Genomic DNA, 25,806 nt, shown 5'->3' with positions numbered 1-25,806 from the left:
ACTGTACCGCTTAGGGCAAGCTCCACCACTGCATGTTATTGTCAACTAAAGGAGTGCCTGTGGGTACTTTGAGCTGTCAGGCCTCCCAGGATCAACCCCATCAGCCCATATACGTACATTGGACATCAATTATCAGTCATTGAAAGGAATGCCATTTGTTATAATGACCTTATAAGTAATGTCAACTTTTAATCTCAAGCTAATTCTTAAGAGTTATATAGCAGAGTTGTGTTTGTGAAATTGTTAAACTTGGGAATTGTTTGAAATATTCTGTGCCATGATTTGAGGTCCTCTAGTGGAAAGAGTTACCTCAGCCAGGGTTTATTATTTGAGCTCTGGATGTCATGGGCACTTGCAATAAATGCATTGACAGCACAGTGACAGCGTGTTAACATATCTAGAAGTTGCACAATGTCCTTCTGCTTCATCTATTTTGTTCCTATAATTTTTTGCCAGTGCAGGTCAACAAGGGACCGAGTCATTTTATATCTCCGGGCTGCGGGCTGGATACTGTATGTGTCCCAAGGTTGCGAAAAATTGTAGTGTGGAAGCTTAGTGTTTAGCAAAACCGTCAGCTGAGCCATTTGCACCTTGGTAAATGGTCTTGTTTAGTGTAGAGCTGTCAAGCAGAATTTACATTCGCAGAGTGGGAAATCGTATTTGTAAGGCGATGTGTTAAAAGTGATTCTGTTTACTGTGCTGACGCTAGATAGCATGACGCTTTCAGAAGAGCCAACAGCCTGACCCCATATTTCCGATTTACATAAGTACTTCAAAGCAGCAGCTTGGTTCCTCTCTAAACCTATATGTGCGACTATTCCTCACTGCATTGCTAGGCATTAGCATGTCAATAGCACAGTATAAAATGCTATAGACACCAATTTCCAGCTGATTCACTACTCAATTGCTTCATCCTGCTAAGGACAGAGAGCTGTAAGTTCGCCCGGCCACATACACAGTAATTCATTTGTTTTAATGAATTCAAATAGAACTGTAAAGATCATCCTTTAAGATCAAGAAGATGACTGCACATATACAAGGCTGTAAGGGTCTGTGAATGGATATATTATTGGCAACTTCCACCATTTTTGCGGACATGTTGTCAAGATCATCATATTCCGTGCAACTAAAAATAAGCAAATCAAATCCCAATTTGGAATTTAACCAAATTCTGGAATTTATTCACAAATTACTGCATTCCAACTAATAATATCACATGAAGCTAAAATGATTACAGCTTGAGTCACCCATGGTATTGTATGGACCAGCAAGTAGAGATGGTCATACTATATAATATCCTATGCACTGCAGCGAACTGTAGGAAATATGTTTTCCTTTCTTTATGGGCATCTGTTGGTCATAAAAGGGTTAATTTATTTTTTAAATACATTTTATTTTAGTAGTTACTATTGCTTTTTTCATGGTCTTAAAAATTCGGGACTAAGATACTTTGTAAAAGGAGCAGTTGTGCCAATGAAAATTAGCGCCAATCTTCCTAATACTTCCCAATCTTTTTTTTTTAACAAACTGGAACAACTGATACCCTGCAGTGCAGAGCCTGAGGGGGCGGGGCATGACACCGGAATGAAAAGACACCAAAAAATCCTTGTGTCATGCTCCACCCCCTCATCCCCTGCAATAGGCATAACACAGTGTATCAGTTTTGCCTAGAGTGTTCTTTTAACTAATTTCAGAATACGTTCAATTGTTGGAATTTCATATGTGCACCTTATAGATCTATAGTCTATAAATTGTTTTATTCTATAGAAGGTTAAAAGACCTTTGAAGGAGCTCCTGTTAAGTAAACCCAGTTTTATAGTGTATATAGTGCATTTGTTGCATGGAGCAGTCACCTGAATCTCTCTATGGCATTCCTTTATAATGAAATATGGCCACTGATTTTCTGTTACTACAATATCTGCCCTTGACGATGATTTGTTGCCGAATGCGAACAGCTGGTAACATCAAGCAATGCGGGGAGGCAGGCGGGAGTTTTGCAGATTGATAGCGAAAACCTAATTCTTCAATCTAACACCTTGTTCTGTCAGGAGTAAAGTGTCAAGGATTTAGCAGTCAATGTTCTGTCAAAATGTGCACTGAAGTCATATCATTACTGCTCATAATTTCATCACACGACGTCTCCCTGTTTACTGAAGGCCTCTTTTAGGATTCCAGATATGGGATTATGGGAACGATCCTTTAGTCTAGAGTCTTATACTCCAGCATGTGCACAAAATAGGCCCAAATTAAATTTGAATCCAAGATTATCAGAGACAAAATGCTGAAATAAATGTGTCAGAAGCTTTGGGTTACTATGGAATCAACACCAACCTTAAGAATGACTTCAAGAGGTTCTTATAGGGGCTGCTCAGAATTAGAAAAACATGGCCACTTTCTTAAAAAAAAAAAAATGCCCCACCAGTCCATGGGTTGTGTCTGGTATTGCAGCTTAGATCCACTGAAGTGAGCTGCAATACCATATACAGTCTGTGGACAGGTGTGGCGCAGATTTTGGAAGAAAGCAGCCATGTTTTTCTAATCCTGGACAAGTCCTTTGATGAATCATGATCCACCATAACTTAAAGAGGCTCTGTCACCACATTATAAGTGCCCTGTCTCCTACATAAGGAGATGGGCGCTGTAATGTAGGTGACAGTAATGCTTTTTATTTAAAAAAAACGATCATTTTTCACAACGTTAGGAGCGATTTTGGTTTATGCTAATGAGCTTTCTTAATGCCCAAGTGGGCGTACTTTTACTTTCGACCAAGTGGGCGTTGTACAGAGGCGTGCATGACGCTGACCAATCGGCATCATGCACTCCTCTCCATTCATTTACACAGCACTAGCGATATAGATATATCGCTATGTGCAGCCTCATACACAAGCCCTGACATTACTAGTGTCCTGATAATGAATACACATGACCATCCAGCCTGGACGTCATGTGTACTCACAATCCTGACACTTCTGACTCTTTTTTTGTGAGATTCCGGCAAGTGAAACCAAATCTCGCGAGATCACGGAGCTAAACGAGATTTGGTTTCACTTGCCGGAATCTCACGAAAAAAGAGTCAGAAGTGTCAGGATTCGTTACTGGGGCAGATTTATCATTACTGTCTTAAATTTAGACAGTTTTAAAATAGACCAGGCAGACAGATGATGCGCCAAATTTATCTTAATGTCGCACGCTGTGTGATAGATTCGGCATATATTGCTAGACGTATTAGACACTTTTCTTGGATGGCTTACTTTACTCCAGTAATTTGTGCCATAATTGTGGCACACGCTATTATAAATCTGGCGCATGTTAGGACTCCACATAGCCATGCCCTGTTACAGACTTTTTTTTTTTAAAAAAACTTTCGAAAACACATAAAAAGTGTCTAAAACACTTAATAAATCTGACGCTTGACACGTGCACCGGATTTTTGGTGCGCTTTGGTGCAATTTGAGACAGAATTCTGGTGCATTTAGCTTAGCAGATCTTTCCCACTGTACTTTGAATCATAGAGGATAGGGTCTCAAATACATATTATTCCTTTTTATTGTTAATTATGCTTAAAAACAACAACAAAAAATCCTCCACCACTAGGTAGAGACATATGGGATAAATTAATTTTTTAGTACTAACCGTTGTATCTTTCCAGAAGCGAATGGGTTAAAATACCATCAATTTATTGCCTTCCACTCCAGAAACCTCTGGGGACATAGGAACTAAATCTTTGCTCAGCTACAGTACCTGCTAAACTTTCAAAGCAGCTTATGGGAAAGGGAAGCATCCCAGCAGTGTTGATCTGCCAGGTGAAAACAGATGGGCTTTGAAACAGACACTCGTGTCATTTGCGAGCTATCTTTACTTACCTTGCTCTCACGGATTATCTGGCTTCATTTAAAACCCTCTGCAAAAAGGTCTGACAGTGCCAGAAAATGCTGCAAGCTCCACACTCGCTGCCTCCAATGCTCTTTGTCTGTCTCTGGGTTTAAAGGGACAGATCTGGTGGTGATCAATCTCTGCTGTAAATAAAGAAGGCTGTGGGCACTGATGCATTCAGGGATATTTACTAACGTTGTGCCAGCATCAGCCACAAATAGGCAATTATCTTGATGTATATAGGTCAAATAGTGCCAAAAAGTAAGACTTGGAGTCATAAAATGACACACTGATGCTTGGAGTATTGCAACGATGATCCACTGACATTTGGGAAACATAACAATGACCCACTGACATTTGGGAAACATAACAATGACCCACTGACACTTGTGGTAAAGGACAATGACCCACTGACATTTGTGGTACAGGACAATGACACAATGACACTTGTGGTACAGGACAATGACACACTGACACGTGTGGTACAGGACAGTAATACACTTACACTTGTGGTACAGGTCAATGATACACTGACACTTGTGGTACAGAACAATGACACACTGACACTTGTGGTACAGGACAATGATACACTGACACTTGTGGTACAGGACAATGACACACTGACTCTTGTGGTACAGGACAATGACACACTGACACTTGTGGTACAGGACAATGAAACACTGACACTTGTGGTACAGGACAATGACACACTGACACTTGTGGTACAGGACAGTAATACACTTACACTTGTGGTACAGGTCAATGATACACTGACACTTGTGGTACAGAACAATGACACACTGACACTTGTGGTACAGGACAATGATACACTGACACTTGTGGTACAGGACAATGACACACTGACTCTTGTGGTACAGGACAATGACACACTGACACTTGTGGTACAGGACAATGAAACACTGACACTTGTGGTACAGGACAATGACACACTGACACTTGTGGTACAGGACAATGATACACTGACACTTGTGGTACAGAACAATGACACACTGACACTTGTGGTACAGGACAATGATACACTGACACTTGTGGTACAGGACAATGACACACTGACTCTTGTGGTACAGGACAATGACACACTGACACTTGTGGTACAGGACAATGAAACACTGACACTTGTGGTACAGGACAATGACACACTGACACTTGTGGTACAGGACAATGATACACTGACACTTGTGGTACAGGACAATGACACACTGACACTTGTGGTACAGGACAATGACACACTGACACTTGTGGTATAGGACAATGACCCACTGACACTTGTGGTACAGGACAATGACACACTGACACTTGTGGTACAGGACAATGACCCACTGACACTTGTGGTACAGGACATTGACACACTGACACTTGTGGTACAGGACAATGACCCACTGACACTTGTGGTACAGGACAATGATACACTAACACTTGTGGTACAGGACAATGACACACTGACACTTGTGGTATAGGACAATGACCCACTGACACTTGTGGTACAGGACAATGACACACTGACACTTGTGGTACAGGACAATGACACACTGACACTTGTGGTATAGGACAATGACCCACTGACACTTGTGGTACAGGACAATGACACACTGACACTTGTGGTATAGGACAATGACCCACTGACACGTGTGGTACAGGACAATGACACACTGACACTTGTGGTACAGGACAATGACCCACTGACACTTGTGGTACAGGACAATGATACACTGACACTTGTGGTACAGAACAATGACACACTGACACTTGTGGTACGGGACAATGACACACTGACACTTGTGGTACAGGACAATGACACACTGACACTTGTGGTACAGGACAATGACCCACTGACACTTGTGGTACAGGACAATGATACACTGACACTTGTGGTACAGAACAATGACACACTGACACTTGTGGTACGGGACAATGACACACTGAAACTTGTGGTACAGGACAATGACACACTGACACTTGTGGTATAGGACAATGACCCACTGACACTTGTGGTACAGGACAATGACACACTGACACTTGTGGTATAGGACAATGACACACTAACACTTGTGGTACAGGACAATGACACACTGACACTTGTTGTACAGGACAATGACACACTGACACTTGGGGTAACAGAACAATGACACACTGACACTTGTGGTGACAGAACAATGACCCACTGAATACTTGGGGTACAGGACAATGACCCACTGACATTTGGGGTACAGGACAATGACCCACTGACACTTGGGGTGGCAGAACAATGACACATGCATAATAGGGGTACAGAAAAATAATACACTGTCAATTATAAAATGAAACAGAAAATAATGACACACTGACACATGCTGAATTGTTTCTATTGTGCTGGGACTTGTAGCTCCTTAGGGACAAGTAAGCCTTATATTTGTTAACTCCGATATATTGTCCGGTAATCCTATTATAAGCCCTGGAAATGACCTCATATAAAAATACTGATAATGCATCTTAATAAGAGTGTATGGAACTCCTTAGAGAACTCTTAAGGCATAAGAAACCCACAGAGTGGAGATTTAGATAAATGCGGTACATTCTTATAAAACAATCATCCTGTCTCACAAGAGTTAAAGGAAATGCAATTTTAACAATAAGTAAATGATCCTGGCGCTTCTACTGTAGATTCCGACCCTGGTGTAATAAACAAAGCCTAAACCCTGCGCCTATTCTCTCCACGTAATGCATTTATTTATGAGCAGGTGTAGGTTAAAGTCAATTATACTTATTATATGTTTTTTTATTCCACACATGGTTTCTGAAAGTTCAGGGAGAAATTACACCAAAAAAAAAAAAAACAGACCAAGAGATTTAAAGAAACAGACACTGCAGAATCACTCCGTAAACGAGAAAAATAATTTTTGAATTCAAACAATTCGCTGAAATTTTAACTGAAATGTTGTACTTTTTTATATATAAAAAAAAAATGTCCCATGTATACATTTGAAGAAATTGACAATGAGTTCTCCTTGTTAAAGGGTCATCCCGCCCTACCTATATTTATACAGGGATTTAATGGTTATCCACTGATAAATGTGTAATCGAGGGTCATTATTTTTATTTTTTTTAAGCTCTTAAAAGCCTAAAACTTAGGCCCATCATTATTTAAGGCAAAATGCAGGATTCAAAGTTCTCCTAGACTGGACAGGGATTTTCCTCTGGCTAGAATACCTGGACAAGTTTCCAGATTATCAGCTTCGGCAGGCTATTAAATTATTTTTTAAGCCTCTATTCACATTTAAGTTCAGAGCCTCTGACAGAATTTGTTTTGGAATTTTTGACAGATAGAATAGCGCAGCCTTTAGCGTTATTCTTATCATGAAAAATATTGGAGCACATATGGACCCCTTTTTAAAAACATACATGGCATGCTATAAATAGAAGCCATAAGGGATAAATGATCAATCATTCACTGGCATAGAAAAGTCGCAAAAGGGCCCAAAAGATTTTTTGCCCTTTTTGTGCTATCCTCAGCACTTGAAGAAAGGGGGTGTGGCTTCAGGGAAAAGGGTGTGTGGCCACAGAGGCTTGACAAACTATAGTCAAAATGTACGCCAGCTCCTAGCCAACGTTAATTTCACTCTATTGGGTGTAGCAAGGTAGAGGCACGTGTGGGCTCCTACCTTGCCCCCTGATAAGAGTACCCTCTGCTCCACCAATTGGACAGGTAAAATAAAAAAAATTAATTAAAAAAAAATTATACTCACCTCACCACTCCTCTTCTCCATCTCCCTCATCACTTCAGCAGGGCTAATATAAGGCCCTGACGCCGGACAGCACTAGGAAATAATATGTGACATAGCACTACTGACATTGAAGCGCAGAGTCGCATATAAGGCCCTGACATGACGTCAGGACCTAGAAAGGTGAGTATGTGGGTTTTTATTATGTCCGATGGGCATGAACCGATGGCGCATGGCCGTGGTCGTCGCACCACAATGGTGGGTCACGGCCCAGCCAAAACCTGCAACACATTTATTTAGAGGCTTTCGCCTCTTAATAAATGTGTCGCCGTTTACTTCAACTTTTCTTGCCACTAAGACTGACATATGAAATGCCAGGCTAAATAAATTGCCCCCATATTATGAACAGAGACTATCACTTAGTAACTTCAGTAAATTATTGGCGAATGTGTCCATAATACAACATCCAATAGAATGCTACAATTTTCGTTCTTATGGATTTTAGTTTGATTTTGTAAAGAGACGCACTGAGGTACTGTATGGGCCAATAGATTTCTATGGATTTCTGTCAATTTCGGACCTTGTACTGTGCTATGTTAGTCGGAATAAAGCCTTATACTGTATATTTTTATAAAAAAAATTTTTTATTAAACCTGATTATTTCTTATTTTTCAGTCTTATCCATTATGTAAACATATAAAAAATAATATCTCAATATTATTTTCCATTAAACATGCTTCATTCCCCAGGTTATATGTTTGCATGTTTAAATAACTAAAAGAGAAAACACAGACACATAATAGAAAAAATACGCTCTAGAGGTTAATTAGGAACAATGGGAAGTGTGTAGACAAAATGAGACTGAAAGGCTCCCGAAGGGATGGACCAACTGGGGTCATAGCGAAAAAATGTTTCGTCTGAAACCCAGACGGGCTTCTTCTCTATGGGCTCTCAGCTATCTTCATGTCGGCCATTGCTTCCTAATTAGTTTTTAGTTAGCAATAATTTGACAAGACTTGTTCTTGCGCAAGCAGTGGAGATGAGGATTGCTGCAATCAGCCTTGCTGAGTTTTAAAGCTGAAATCCCGGAAGGCAAAAAATTAAATATACGAACTACTTATCAGCGTAATCGTGTTTCAGAGGAAGATTTCAACGTTTCCCTAGTAAAATATTTACCTTTTTTGTTTAATAAAAAATACAAATCAGTGCGTCTTGTGAGCATGGATTTAATCAGAGATGGCTGAAGAAATTCATTTTCACTTGAGCGCTATGTCCCGCTCCTTCAGGATTGCAGTGTTTTTGAAAGCATGAATTTTATAAAGTAATTTTTGTCATAAAAAAACATTTTATGACCTCTGCAGAAAATCACCATCTATAGTGCCGCATACAGTTATAATGCCCCCATCTTTGTGCCCCACACAGTAATAGTACCCTCTTTTGTGCTCCACACAGTAATAGTGCCCCCCAAACAATAAGAGTGCCCACTTTAAGGCCCCGCACAGTAGTAATTATCATCTTAGTGCCTCACAAAGTAATAGTGCCCGCACACAGTAATACAAGCCCCTTTGTGATCCCTACAACAACTTGTCTCCCTATGTGGCGCCACACAGTAGAAATGTCCCCCTTTGTGTCCCCATACAGTAGTAATGTCACCCTTCATGCCCTGATATGGTAGTAGTCCTTTTCTTTTGCGCCCCAAATAGTAGTTAGGTCCTTCTTTGTGTACCCATATCGTAGTTAGGGCCCCTTTGTGCCCCCATAGTAGGTAGGCCTCTTTTATTCCTTCATATAGTATGAAGATCCATTCTGTGCCCTCATATAGTGGTTAGGTCTCCTTTTTGCCCCAATATAGTAGTTAGGCCCCCCTTTGTGCTACATATAGTAGTAAGATCCACATTTGAGTCCACATATAGTAGTTAAGTCCCCTTTGTGCCCCCATATAGTTTTTTAGGTACCACTTTGTGCCCCCATATAGTAATTAGGTCCCCTTTTTGCCCATATAGTAGTTAGGTCCTCTTTGTACCTCTATATATTGGTTATTTCCCCCTTTGTGCCTTATATAATAGTTAGGCCTCCTTTTGTGCACATATAATAGTTAGGTCCACCTTGTGCTCCCATATAGTAGTTAGGTCCCCCTTTGTTCCTCCATAGTAGTAAATTGCCCTTTTTGCTCATATAGTACTTAGGTCCCCTTTGTTCCCCCATGTAGTGGTTATTTCCCCCTTTGTGCCTTATATAGTAGTCAGTCCCCCTTTTGTGCACATAAAATAGTTAGGTCCTCTTTGTACACCCATATTGTAGTTATGTCCCCTTTGTGGCCCCATATAGTAGTTATTTCCCTCTTTGTGCCCCATATAGTTGTTAGGTCCCTCTGTGTGCCCCCATATAGTAGTTATCTCCCTTTTTGTACCCCCATATAGTAGTTAAGTCCCTTTTGCGCTCTAATAGTAGTTAGGTGCCCCCCATTAATACTTTCCCTTTACGCCAATGAATATTTTAAAATAAAAGCTCATCTATACCCGTCCCATGATGAGCAGCTGTGTCATCTTCCTGCAGTGGTCCGGCACAGGTGGTGCGAGGCAGTAATGTCATCACGCCACCTGCTATGGGATGCTGACATCCGCTGCATCCTCCCGACTTCTAGTAGGCCACAGGCCTAGAACTGCCAGCGGCTTACTAAAATAAATGGCTGGGCAGAGAGCCAATGATTCTCTGCTCCACCATAGTCAGCAGCGCTCTCCCCAGGGATCCGGGCCACTGGAAGGCCTCCTTACACTCCGGGCCCAGTCGCAACCCCTGCGACCGCAATCGTTAAGTCCCTGTTAGCAGCATTTCCCTCTTCTTTAGTATCTGCACACGGCATGCTCTGGTAATTGCATTTTTTGGAAAGCGTTATATGATGTGAGAAAAACTAACTGCTCCCAAGTATTACAGAAGATTAGCTAAGCTGATAGAGGTGTGTCTGAAAACAACCTTATTAACTATTTACAATAACAACCAGCAGAATTGTGAGTGCAGCTCTGAAGAATATTACAGGCTGTAACTCAGGACTAATACAAGATAAGTTATGCAATGTATTTACAAAGTCACTCCACCTTATATGTAGATAATATGTATACATAAAATGGTGTTCAAATGTGAAGACATATTTTACGTTTCTTAGAAATCTACACATACGAATCTGCACGTAATGCGAAATAAAGCCAGAATAAACATATTGTCTAAAGGGAGTGGGACAGTGTGGACTAGGAGACAACAGGCTGGAAGAGCTAATTTGACGAGAGACTCCGGTTCACACCTTTCGAGCTTCCCAGAAGACACCTATCTGTTTTAATTGTCTGCTGGCTTCTTATGCCTCAATTCCGATACAGTCCCCAATGAGAAAGCAGGAATGTGAATGTTAATGGAACGGTCTGTCCATCAAACCTGCAGATCGTATAGAGCAGCAGCTGTATCTTGGCAGCGTGTGATGATGTAATATTGAAGGTGATCGTACAGGTATGCATGTTAATGAGGAAAATGAAGTCTCCAAGCTCCTCTCATCACTCCATCAACATGTCCAATACTTTACCTGCATTTCAATAGACTTGACTAAATAACCTTAAAATATATATGCAGAACATATGGGTGGCACCAAAAACATTTAGTTGGCTGCTATCCCGTTAGGTCTGCATAGGATAATTTTTTAAGTCAGACATCATCATGCTAAATAATGCTTATTCAAAAAACCTGGGAAATTATTAAAGGGGTTGCAGAAGATTAGAAAAATGTGGCTGCTCTCTTCCATAAACAGTGCCACACCTGTTCAAAGGTTGTATGTCAAAGGTTGTATGTGGTACTGCAGCTCAACCCCTTTCAATACAATGGAGCTCAGCTACAATACCACAAACAACCCGTGGACAGGGGTGGCACTGTTTTTGAAAGAAAGCAGCCACGTTTTTAACTAAGGCTGTACAATCCCTTTAAAGGGCTTAACCACCTAAAACAAAAATCTCCAGTACAGATAAAACAGTGCTGAATTTGTCATAGATCGCTCTGTTTGTAATGTATTCATAATTTTGTAGACCTACCTGCAATAAAACAGAAAGCAACACAAAGCACATACAGATGAGTTAGGCCAAATGACAAACTCAGCACTGCTTTATCTACACTTAGAATTCCTTAAATCTTCTGTCAAGTTGTCTTCAGGCAGTTGCTAGCCGTGTCTCCTGGCTTTCCTACACTACTCAGGCTGGCACTTTGAGGACTAATGTGAGGTTAATGAGCATTACTATAGGGCTGGCAATATCAGGACTATTGTCAATTTTATTTTAACCAGTAGTGATTTAGAAGGTGTGGTCAGAGTATTCAGGGGTGGGGCTTATGTCTGAGATGAATATGAATTTGAAAATCTTTTCTATTTCTACTTTTGGGAGGAAAGCGTGGAGGTCATATCACTTTTTGATTTTAACCATTCTACAATTCTTGAATATGAGTTTACAGTTGTCACAGCTCCACCCCTCTGTCTACCAGATCTAGATAAAACATCTTTGTCCTTTTTATCTTTCTGCTGTTTCATTATTTTCATTACATGACTACAAATAAAAGTCTCAACATCCCTAGAAAGTAAAAAAATGTGTTTTGATTTCTTCAGCATCACTGTTTTATTGACATCTTATCACAGACATTGATGCTTTCCTATATAAAGGGAATATTTCATATCCGTGCAACCTTCAGGGATTCTTCATTTATTGGATAAAATATAGCAGGATTGAAGACCATTCTGTGCAAAGTTACCTAGACGCATGGCCTTGCCTTGCCCCCTTCTTGCTGTTGGGCATTATTAGAATGTTCCGTGTCACGTGCGACACTCACACCTCGCGCAGCTTCATACTAAAGCCTCTCGCCGGGCTTGTTCTGCCAAATTAAGAAATCATTTTGATAGCATTAACAGGCTTTCTCCTTGAGAGTGGGAAGGACGGCAAATAATTTATTCTCACCCAGGATGAAAAAGTGAAAATACATCCCACTGTTCATGTGACAAGTCCGGGAGGGGATTGGCAGCACATTTTTTTGACACCCAGAGGGGAAATCCCATAGCAGTGAATTTTCTCCTGCACAGCTCTTATAAATCAAAGGCACAGTCTATCTCCAGGCAGTGGAAAGACATTTAGAAATGTAGAAAATATGGAATCACTTAAAGAGCAATTCCAGTCCGATGAACCAGACATTAATGGGGCAGTAAACACTCCTCAATTATATAGCGACTAAATAAAAGGGTTTTACTAAATACATTTCTTCACACTGAATGTTCCTCCCATCATGCCTCAGGATGGAGCATAGATTTCACATTCATTAACAATGGGAGGCGTGTTCTTTTTTTATTCCCATATCTGAGTATCGTACTTAGTATAAATTGCCAAGAGGAGTAAGGTGAGGGAAGTGGGAACTGCTCTCAGATTATTTCTGGCTGACAAAATATGTAGAAGTTTTTAAACCCGCTTATTGTCAATGTACTATAATACTGCTACTCATGGTCAAAATTAAATTATTATAATACTGTGCTATATTGTGAATAATTTTACTGCTATAATACTGCCCCTTATGGGCAATACTATAACTGCTATAATATTGTTCAACTTGTACAAGAATATAACTATTATAATACTGCCCCCTATGTACTAAAATATAACTACTATAATACTACTCCTAGATATAAGAATATAACTACTATAATACTGCCCTCTATGTACAAGAATATAACTACTATAATACTGCCCCCTATGTACAAGAATATAACTACTATAATACTGCCTCCTATGTATAAGAATATAACTACTATAATACTGCCCCTATGTACAAGAATATAACTACTATAATACTGCCTCCTATGTATAAGAATATAACTACTATAATACTGCCCTCTATGTACAAGAATATAACTACTATAATACTGCCCCCTATGTACAAGAATATAACTACTATAATACTGCCTCCTATGTATAAGAATATAACTACTATAATACTGCCTCTATGTATAAGAATATAACTACTATAACACTGCCCTCTATGTATAAGAATATAACTACTATAATACTGCCCCCTATGTACAAGAATATAACTACTATAATATTGCTCCTATGTACAAGAATATAACTACTATAATACTACTCCTATGTACAAGGATATAACTACTATAATACTGCCCCTATGTACAAGAATATAACTACTATAATACTGCCTCCTATGTACAAGGATATAACTACTATAATATTGTCCCCTATGTACAAGGATATTACTATTATACTGTTGCCCCTATATACAAGGATATAACAACTATAAAACTGTCCCTATGTATAAGCATTGAATGATTAATATGCTTCCCAGTAAGTACAAGCACAGAGGATTTTCATATTTAGCTGGAGTTGCTCTTTAACTTTGATTGTAACAATCTCTCTCTATTAACATTCTATGTACTGAATGTAGTCACAGATATTAATGATATTAACACCTTCTTTGTTGTGATTCCACAAATTGTTTAACTTTATATTTTAATATTGTTTTGTTTTTTTTGCAAAATAGTTTAAATTACATTACAGAGCCTGGGACACCATACAGGCAGATAAGAGTAAATAACCGCTATAGAATGGGAGGATGTCTCCGATGATCATTTGGTCATATGGCTTTTCTGTTTTCAGTCATTTAAAATTGGCCAACGTGAGGCTTTGATTGAGGTTGTGCTGGATGAATATGTCCTCCCTTGATGCGTTTTAGTCATAATTTAAGCAATGTACCCCCCAACAACACCTCCACAGTAATACCAAGAAAGGTCAGTTTGGTCCTTTTGTGAGAAAGGGCCCACACACTCATTGACGGTGCTCAAGCTATGGAGTTGGCTGGAAATGTTGGCCAAGCAGTTGTTCCCTTTACCAAATGACGTCCTTTAATGGGGAATAATGTAGCCTGTGTACATCATGTCTGTTAGTTTCCTGGCTTCTGAAGACTAAAAGGATATAAGTGGTTTTGATGTTCTAAATTGTAGAGCAAGGGAGTTGTAGCCACTTCAAATGATCTCTTTTCTTTTCATGAAGTCATTGAGATGATATTTGCTTTGAATAGAGCTTGAAGCTGAATGACTACAAAGACATTTTGGAGGTTTTGTTGTTCACTTTTATCAATTAGTTTTTTGTTCTAAAGGGGCTTTTTGGACTTTTAACCAGGACCAGTTTTGCAAGGTCTACCATATTTGTGGGCCATTACATATGGCAAGACCTCTTAACCTTTTTTTGTACTGCAGAGCCCTTATGGCCTGGTGAGACATATAGATCTCTTAGGGCATGTGCACACACACTAATTACGTCCGTAATTGACGGACGTATTTCGGCCGCAAGTACCGGACCGAACACAGTGCAGGGAGCAGGGCTCCTAGCATCATACTTATGTACGATGCTAGGAGTCCCTGACTCTGAGTGGAACTACTGTCCCGTATTGAAAACATGATTACAGTACGGGACAGTTGTCCTGCAGAGAGGCAGGGACTCCTAGCATCGTACATAACTATGATGCTAGGAGCCCGGCTCCCTGCACTGTGTTCGGTCCGGTACTTGCGGCCGAAATACGTCCGTCCATTACGGACGTAATTAGTGTGTGTGCACATACCCTTAGAAGGCTTGTTCTTTTTCAGGTAGGGCAAGGACTCATGCACATGGCCGTATTATAGATTCTCAAGGATTATTAGCAATTAGTGGACAGGTGGAAACAATAATATTCAGACCAACCAAAATGGCAGTGAAATCAATCGTCTAGAGGGCCAGTATACGTACAAGGGGAGAATTTGATAACTTTTCTACGCCGGTTTTCTGGCAAAGAAAATTTGAAATTTGTGCTTAAAAAATTGGGACTTTTCATGCATTTACACCACTCACCCCACTTTCCCAAAAAGAGGTTGGGCTTAACAAAGGGGGACATGGCCTGGCGCCGGAAGACACATTTACTATAATTTATGCCAGAAACTGGTGGAAATTATAGCGAAAATCTACGCTAGCTCGTAGCTGGCGTAGATTTCTCTTACAAGTGCATTTACAGCCAGAGACGCGCCTAATTTAATAAGAGGGATCTTATTGAATTAGGCACATCTTACTAAAGCTATCTTTATATTAAGACTGGCGTATGAAACACCAGTCTAAATAAATCTCTCCCATAGGATATAAGGGAGTTGAAAGACTATCACAAGAAATAATTTGGGCTCTGCTATGCACAGTGCTGGCTAAGACTAAAGTGATGTCCGAATGCTTACATGACCGTAATACGTATGTAATACTAAAATATCAGTGGCTCAATCTGATTAACAGACACAAATGCGGGATGAGACGTGGGGAGTTTACACTAATCCCTGAACATCCCTCAAATCCTGGAATCTCCACAATCCCCAAACTAATCTGTCTCTGCTGAATCCGGTCATGATGGGGAGGATGTCAGGATGTGCCCAGACAATGCACCAAGTATAACAAGCGTTCAGTAAGGAAATAAGAGGAATTAATTAGAAAAAAATACATTATTGTGTATAAGCACGAACTGAACCACCTGTCATAAGTCTTCACATTACACAGGTCCATCAAATTTCAATCATGGATCCAGTTAATATCAAAAAGCAACTCTGATATGAGAATCCTATAAATTCAACTCAATTGCCTTTCAAATAAGGGGCAGTATTGTAGTAATTATATTCTTGTACATAGGGGGCAGTATGATAGTAATTATATTCTTGTACATAGGGGGTAGTATTATAGTAGCTATATTTTTGAACATAGGAGGAGGTATTATAGAAGTTATATTCTTGTACATAGGAGGCAGTATTATAGTAGTTATATTCTTGTACATAGGGGGCAGTATTATAGTAGTTATATTCTTGTACATATTAGGTAGTATTATAGTAGTTATATTCTTGTATATAGGAGGCAGTATTATAGTAGTTATATTCTTGTACATAGGGACAGTATTATAGTAGTTATATTCTTGTATATAGGGGAAAGTATTATAGTAGTTATATTCTTGTACATAGGGGGCAGTATTATAGTAATTATATTCTTGTACATAGGGGGCAGTATTATAGTAGTTATATTTTTGTACATAGGAGGAAGTATTATAGTAGTTATAGTCTTGTACATAGGAGGCAGTATTATAGTAATTATATTCTTGTACATAGGGGGCAGTATTATAGTAGTTATATTTTTGTACATAGGGGGCAGTATTATAGTAGTTATAGTCTTGTACATAGGAGGCAGTATTATAGTAGTTATATTCTTGTATATAGAGGACAGTATTATAGTATTTATAATCTTGTACATAGGAGGCAATACTATAGTAGTTATATTCTTATACATAGGGGGCAGTATTATAGTAGTTATAGTCTTGTACATAGGAGGCAATACTATAGTAGTTATATTCTTATACATAGGGGGCAGTATTATAGTAGTTATATTCTTGTACATAGGAGACAGTATTATAATAGTTTTATTCTTGTACATAGGAGCAGTATTGTAGTAGTTATATTCTTGTATATAGGGGACAGTGTTATAGTAGTTATATTCTTGTACATAGGAGGCAGTATTATAGTAGTTATATTCTTGTACATAGGAGCAGTATTATAGTAGTTATATTCTTGTATATAGGGGACAGTATTATAGTAGTTATATTCTTGTATATAGGGGCAGTATTATAGTAGTTATATTCTCGTACATAGGGGGTAGTATTATAGAAGTTATAATCTTGTACATAAGGGCAGTATTATAGTAGTTATATACTTGTACATAGGGGGCAGTATTATAGTAGTTATATTCTTGTGCAGAGAGGGCAGTATTATAGTAGTTATATTCTTGTACATAGGGGCAGTAATATAGTAGCTATATTTTTGTATATACAAGCAGTATTATGGTAGTTATATTCTTGTACATAGAGGGCAGTATTATAGTAGTTATATTCTTGTATATAGGGGGAAGTGTTATAGTAGTTATAATCTTTTATATAGGGGGCAGTATTATAGTAGTTATATTCTTGTACATAGAGACAGTATTATAGTAGTTATTTTCTTATACATAGTGGGCAGTATTATAGTAGTTTTATTCTTGTACATAGGGGCAGTATTATAGTAGTTATATTCTTGTACATAGAGACAGTATTATAGTAGTTATATTCTTATACATAGGAGGCAGTATTAGGGTATGTGCACACGATGAGAGGCTTTTACGTCTGAAAAGACAGACTGTTTTCAGGAGTAAAAGCTCCTCCTCGTATTATGCGAGGTGTCTGTGACGCTCGTAAATCTTGAGCTGCTCTTCATTGAGTTCAATGAAGAACGGCTCAAATTACGTTGCAAAGAAGTGCCCTGCACTTCTTTGCCGAGGCAGTCAATTTACGCGTCGTCGTTTGACAGCTGTCAAACGACGACGCGTAACTGACAGGTTGTCTGCACAGTACGTCGGCAAACCCATTCAAATGAATGGGCAGATGTTTGCCGACGTATTGTAGCCCTATTTTCAGGCGTAAAACGAGGCATAATATGCCTCGTTTACGTCTGAAAATAGGTTGTGTGAACCCAGTCTTATAGTAGTTTTATTCTTGTACACAGGGGCAGCAATATAATAGTTATATTCTTGTATATAGCGGGCAGTATTATAGTAGTTATAGTCTTGTACATAGGAGCAGTATTATAGTAGTTATATCCTTGTACATAGGAGCAGTATTATAGTAGTTATATTCTTGTACATAGGAGCAGTATTATAGTAGTTATATTCTTGTACATAGGGGGCAGTATTATAGTAGTTATATTTTTGTACATAGGGGGCAGTATTATAGCAGTTATATTCTTGTCCATAGGAGAGGATAGACGTGTGCTTGTGAGCTCCCTGTTAGGACTATGCATGGCTTCTGACCCAGGTGGAGGGGAGGGGTCCTGGGCTGATGATCATGGGAAAGCCAAGAGTCTGGAGTTTGGCCTGCAGCATGGAGATGGTGGAGGTGATGATCTGAAAATGGTGGCTGGTGAGTCAACTGAATCTCATGATGTTCGTGAATTGTGCACAAAAATGACAAAGAAAAATATCTTTAAAATGGAAATGCAAGTTCGCAAATTGAGAACTGAAATTAACCAAGAGACTGATCCAAAGGCAAAGCTGATGAAATGTGAGTGTCTGGATGTTTGCACACGTGAGCTGGTGATATTGAAGGAGAGATTGCAGAAAGAATCATGCACAGTACCCAACATAAAGAAGCGGCCAATTGAGAACAAAAGGGAGACCAGAGCCCAAACTGTGAAGAGAAAAAATATCATTGCAAAAAAAGACACTGACTATAAGACTGTGTATAATATTGTGGAGCAGGGAAACCCTGGAAGATATGAGTGTGCAGTGGCTGGAGATTCACAACTCCCATCATGTGTGGGGTCTGTGCTAACAGTCAACAAAAATGCTGCTAAAGCTGCAGAGAAATGTGTGCCAGCTGACGAGGGGTTAACTGCAGTAGACTCTATGTGCAGTACTGATGAAGTCAATGCGAGTGGCACTCCTGGGAGTGAGCAAGAAAGTGCCGCATATACTGACATTGTAAGTGAGACCTCGCTCAGCGCGGTGATTGACAGTCTGATATCTGATGAACCAGCGGCACAGGCTGAGGCGGACGTTGCAGACCCTGTTCTGGAGGTTCAGCCGTCCGCAGTGTCAGTGAATGGAGTAGGGGTTACACAGCGATCAGGAGCAGACACAGGAGGATCTGCAGTACAATCAGCTGAGGAGAGGTCCAGTCCTGACCCACCTGCTGACAGACCTCAGTACAGGAGACTGTTCTCCAGCGTCACAAGACCGACTAACCCCACACCTCAGAGGAGGAACACGGTCAGAATCAGGTACTCAGGACCAGAGGAAAACCTCCCCTCCAGACTCTACATTGGGAAAGTTTTGTTGAAGGAGTTTATGAAGTTTAAAGCTTCTGAGGTGTTCGCTCTGATCCACGTTCCCTCCAGGAGGAATTATGACATCAGTTTCAAGCTGCAATATAGTCTAGACTTATTCTGGAGTATTTATAACGATACAAAGGAGCACGCGATGTGGGAGCATCTACATGTCATCCAGCTGACTAAACCCCAGGTAGTCACCGCCACCGTCCTGTTCCAGTCTGAGGTGGTGGCTCTGGCAGATTTGCAGCACTGGTTGAGCAGATATTGTGAGGTGAAGAGACTGCCAACAAAGATCTATGATGAGGAGGAGATCTGGAATGGAGGATATTCTGTCAAGATCCAGCTGGTTCAGGAGAATGGAGTGACCAGACATCTGCCGCACTCCTTCTACCTGGGCTCGGAGAGAGGCGTATGTTACTACCCTGGTCAACATCGACTGTGCCATAGATGTGGGGGCAGACACCTGGCATTCAACTGTTCCCGTATTAAGCGCTCACTATGTGGTCAGTTTGGGCATGTGAAGGACGATTGTACAGGACCTGTCATTTGTAACCTGTGCTTAGGACCTGGACATACATTCCGGGAGTGTCCGCATGCAGAGCATAATAAGGAGGAGACCTTTAAAGAAGCCATGGAGGAAGACCAGGAGGATGTCTCCATATGTATAGATACAACCCCAGAACCTGGAAACCCCAACGATGATGTGAGCCGAAGTACCAGAGACCCTGCTCCAGTGACGAATGTCCCATCTGTGGATGCTGCACAAGTGTCACCAGCCACTGAGAATAGAGGTCATGCTAAAAGCAAAATATCCAGTCACTCTGTCACCAAAACATCTAAACATCTGCCCAACACCAGTAAGGAACCAGCTGAGCCAGTCGCAGCGACCAGTAAAGAACCAGCTGATCCGGCCGCAGTGACCAGTAAGGAACCAGCTGATTCAGCCGCAGTGACCAGTAAGGAACCAGCTGATCCAGCCGCAGCGACCAGTAAGGAACCAGCTGATCCAGCCGCAGCGACCAGGAAGGAACCAGCTGATCCAGCCGCAGCGACCAGTAAGGAACCAGCTGATCCAGCCGCAGCGAACAGTAAGGAACCAGCTGTTCCAGCCGCAGCGAACAGTAAGGAACCAGCTGATCCAGCCGCAGTGACCAGTAAAGAACCAGCTGATCCAGCCGCAGCGACCAGTAAAAACAAGGCTGATCCAGCCGCAGCGACCAGTATGGATGAGGAAGGATTTCAGACGGTTAAAAGGAGAAGTAAAACAGATAATTCTTCTAGGAAAAAAATCACTGCTGCAAAGAAATCACCGGAGTCTCCAGTGCTTGCGATAACTGGGGGACGTTACTGTGCGCTGGGGGAAGATGACCAGGAAGAAGAAGCAGAGATGGAGCAAGTCTCCTCATACATCCCAGACGACGAACCTCAGGATGAAGACGCTGACCCCCCAATGTCCACCAAAAGATGGGGTGTTACAGGACATAGCAGTGGAAGAAGGAAAAAAAGTAGGAAAGACATGTAACCAAGATGAGGCTGAAAATCACCTCCTATTAATGTGAACAGTGTGAAGAATAGGACCAGGCGGCGGGCGATATTCCAGCGTCTGTCTGACAACAAAACCAATGTCATCTTTATACAAGAGACTTATCTACAGAGTAATGTCCCTGCTGTGTCCCTGCAGTCACCACATCTAGTGGGACAGAGAAACTCTCAGCTGCTGTATGGAGACTTCTACCCCGAACTCCGTTTATATCATAGAGGTTCACTATATGTCATAAATGTGGTGACCGTGTCCCATCTGTGGTGTGCGCGATGCTGCCCGGTCACCAATAAAGAAGAACTCTCCTGTAATACTGTCTAGAATAATATCATGGAAAATAGTTGAAACAATCTATACTGGCGCAATATTCATATATTATGGTTTGTTTAATGATTGTGATGTTATTAAGAGACATACGTTTATTTTCTTTATCTGTTATGAGTGTATTGCAAAGGTATTGTAATATTTTGTTGCAAGTTTTCAAATAAAAAAGATAATTATAGTAGTTATAGTCTTGTACATAGGAGCAGTATTATAGTAGTTATATTCTTGTACATAGGAGCAGTATTATAGTAGTTATATTCTTGTACATAGGAGCAGTATTATAGTAGTTATATTCTTGTACATAGGGGGCTGTATTATAATAGTTATATTCTTGTACATAGAGGGCAGTATTATAGTAGTTATAGTCTTGTACATAGGGGCAGATTTCAGTTCTTGTATTGCAAAGGCTGAAAACCACAGTGAAATTCCACTTCTTCTCCGCAACATAATGAGCATGCTGCGGAGGGAAAATTCTTCACCGCAGCCTAAATTCCGCACAGTTATTTTCCGCAACGTCTGAACTAAGTTTCCTAAAAATGTAGAGAAACCAATGTAAAAAACGGCTGCTGCAGAATTCCACTGTGCACTGTCCGCAGCGGAATTCAACAGCAATTCCGCCACGTGTGAATGTGCCCTTATAGTAGTTATATTCTTGTGCATTCTAGCAGTATTATAATAGTTATATTCTTGTACATAGGGAGCAGCATTATAGTAGTTATATTCTTGTACATAGGGGGCAGTATTATAATAGTTATATTCTTGTACATAGGGGGCAGTATTATAGTAGTTATATTCTTGTACATAGGGGAAGTATTATAGTAGTTATATTCTTGTACATAGGGGGCAGTATTATGTTAGTTATATTCTTGAACATAGGAATTATAAAAAAGTTATAGTTCTCAGAATATGGCAAAACAAAGCAATTTTTTTAAGTGTTTTTGCTTTGTAAAAGTAGTAAAAAATACTAAAATAATTTAATTGTATCGACCTGCAGAATAAAGTTAACATGTCATTTTTTTACCTCACAGTAAATGTTGTAAACACAAAACCAAAAACTAAGGCAGAATTGCAGTTTTTTCAATTCCACCGCACAAAATAATTTTTATAATATATGTACAATATATGGTACATTTAATAATGTAATTTAAAAAATACACAAGAAAAATTGGTCCGCTTACCACTCATTTGAAGTAAAGACACCACATTCCATGATTATTTGGTGCACGGGCAAGAGAGCTATGTCAAGAGTAGGTAGAAATCCAAGGAAATTTTTTTTTTCTATGATTAAGAACTGAAAAGTTCAAAATGCGTAGGCGTTCTCTCCCGGGATTTTTTAATTTCTTGTTTTAATTTTGACTTAAATAAACAGTTTTGTATTTTTTAACATCATATTGTGTGCTGGACCTCTAAAAAAATGTCATTAAAAAAATACAACATGTTCCACAAAAAACATAGTCCAGAGCTATCCATGACCTGAAATGCATATGAAAGCGGAAGTCTAATCCAATTTACTAGTGAAATGTGTCCATTGGGTGCCAGAGATTTGGAGTTCTAGACTTGTGTTCAATATTCCTTCTTTGTTTCCTTGGAGATGTCTATTATTGAGGGAAAATTTTTATAGTCTGGCATAACACTTGTTTGGACTCCCAAATCCTTTATCTGGACAGTTCCACATCATATATCCACTAAATCCCTTACTGTCAGCCAGTGTAGACATGGGAACAGTATTTTCTATCTCCTTGAAGCTGCCATCTCCTTCTTATCCTTCTCTGCTCTCGGTTCTGTGGGAAATGAATGTGATAAATTTTAAGTCTTAGTAAAAGTATTCAGGTCAAGGTAAGGTCGAACCCATGCGATCCCAAGATGGGGATTTTGATGCTGCTTAGGAATTCTAAATTCTGGGGAAAGTAATGAATAAATTACATATATACATCCGTATATTGATAGATGCTCAACTCAATTCCTCACATAGACTTTCCTGTCATCTAGGCAATGTTGTGGCTTATATAGAGTCTTTTTAAGGAGATGATTTTATTTAGTCTTTTTAACAAAGAATTCATACAGTTGAGAAATTGCGGTGGAACTCATCTGTGGATAATAACTTTTGTTCGTCGATGTGGAGTCATGTAGATGAACATGACATGAAGTCAGACACCCATGTGCCCTTGAAATGGCATTTTTGGGATTTGTAGGGTGCTTTGGTGGCTCGTAATTCTTGTATAGTCAAGTACAAGATAGGGAAGTTGGCCTTCGATTTGAAGGACAATTGAAAAGTCATGAGAAGAAGGCAAGAGAGGAGCAAGAGAAAATGAAGGCTCAGTATGCCAAGAAGTGCTAGCATCAGTTTGGAAGATGACGGATTACGGCAGGTTGGATGAACCTCCTGTAAACTAGGAAATATGTATAATATGATTCCAAAGCTATTATTGCCCTTCTAAACAGGTTCCTAAAGTGTGTGGAGAAGGGTGGTAAGATAAAGTGTCATCAATATGCTATAAGTCCATCTGTGATTCCTCTTGGTATGACTAAAGCACCAAAAAAAAAATCACGTGACACTCTAAGACTTCGAATGTTGCCAAAACAGCTAGAAACAGCAGGTTAACTGCAGAGATAACATATAGCTCTACTAGCTCCATTTGCAGAATGGGACGGCAATGAAGGAAATCAGCTATGATATTATTACTTCTAGATGTTCATAGTTGACTAAGCCAGAAAATAACCAAACACGCGAGCAGCAGCTTCTCCAAGTCAGCTCTGGGGAAACGCATGATGGCTGCCATGTTTAATGAGGTCTGCCCATACTATTTGCCATCAATTAGAAATTGACTGAAGTGCTTGTGATACATCGGATGTGTCTCACACGTGAGCAGCAGCTTCTCCAAGTAAGCACTGGGGAAATGCATGGTGGCTGCCATGTTTAATGAGGTCTGAACATATTATTTGCCATCAAATAGAAATTGACTGACGTGCTTGTGATACATCGGAAGTGTCTGCAGAGGCCTAGGGATGCAAAGTAAAACAATATGGAGAAAGTGGAGCAAAAAATTATAATTCAGCCAAATGATTTAAACTCCAATGAAGTAGAACAGTTTTCTTGTCGCTGATGGTGGGAAGAGGGAGTCAACTCAAAAGACCGTGTCGAGATTTATATATTTCAGGATAACATACATATGCTGTAGATCATACGGCCAAGGATGTACAGGCCGGGCAGCTAAGGGTCTTTTCTCCACTGTTTAAGGGGGCAATGGATAATGGAGTAGAGAGTGCTGAGAAGCTAAGGAGAGGGAGAAAATGACAAAGACTAGATCGTAATAATCGTTCCAAATAACTATGCTATTCTAAGGGTAGTCATGGCATGGCGGAGTCTTATTCCAATTTTTGGATGAGTTGTTACATCTTTGAAAACAACACATCACTGTCTTAAACCACAATTATTGAGATATAAGGGTCAATGGCCAGGAGCCTTTTAAAGGACGACAGACCCAACTGTTCAGCTAAAAAAGTGCACTGAAGTTATAAGACTAGCTTCTGGTATCAGTCCAACCTATCGATGTCAGTCCAACCTATCGATGTAAATATTCCTGGAGGTTCCAATACTGGAGATATGTGACAAAAAGTCAGATGCGTAACGTGTATTTCCTAGGCCCCAATGCAAAATTTATCGCCAGGCACCTCCACTTACTATGTGGCAATTATAATACTGGTGTTCTCTTATGTGGCAGAGTGGCTTTAGGGCTCCTTCAGACATCAGGGCCTGTGGGGCACTGCTACCGCTGCAGCGCCTGTAGCTCCGCCTCTGCCTAAAGTAGTGATCATGGGGACACAGAGATTTCTGGACTTCCTGTCCCTTCTCCCATTAAAGAACATTACAGTAAGCCTCACCTTAATCTGAAATGGCTTAGCTTTTGAAAGTGCCTGGTTCATTATTGTGATTGACAATTGCGAAAAATTTAGCGCAAAACAAATTTTGCAGTTAATTTGTCAGGGAAGAAAAATGTCAATAGTCCACCGGTCCTGATGCTAAATACTAAATATTATTTCAGTGGCATATCCTTCTCATATATACTCTTCATCTTTCTATTAACCTAACTGAATCCAGTACACTGCAGTGTATTCATTCCCCTGAATGAGACAAGATAGTAAAATCATCGGAATAAACTGCCCTTCATAGAAACACATTAAGCATCAGCCAAGTTTATTGAATGTAATAGATGTAATAGCGCCCGCGCCTGACTCCGACGTACATATTCCTCACACTATTAATAAAGCAGTCTCTATAGATGAACATTGCGCGTTTCTTGTTTCTTTTTATATGTGATGGCTTCTAGCGAGTCAGCCAAGCGTGTGATGATATTTAGACTCGAGTCCCGGCTATCGCTGCTGCTCCATTTTCTGCCGTAGCGTGCACATGTCACCTCTCA

At 40.1% G+C, this 25,806-nt stretch overlaps 1 protein-coding gene across 20 annotated transcripts in view; it reads left to right on the top strand.

Annotated features, from left to right (window-relative positions):
• CELF4 (CUGBP Elav-like family member 4) overlaps positions 1-25,806 on the top strand; it is a 1,056,008-nt gene that overhangs the window by 794,555 nt on the left and 235,647 nt on the right. The window lies entirely within an intron of this gene.

Source organism: Rhinoderma darwinii, chromosome 1 (assembly GCF_050947455.1).
Source record: "Rhinoderma darwinii isolate aRhiDar2 chromosome 1, aRhiDar2.hap1, whole genome shotgun sequence".
Lineage (NCBI taxonomy): Eukaryota > Metazoa > Chordata > Amphibia > Anura > Rhinodermatidae > Rhinoderma > Rhinoderma darwinii.
This window is presented reverse-complemented; position numbering and strand designations above follow the sequence as displayed.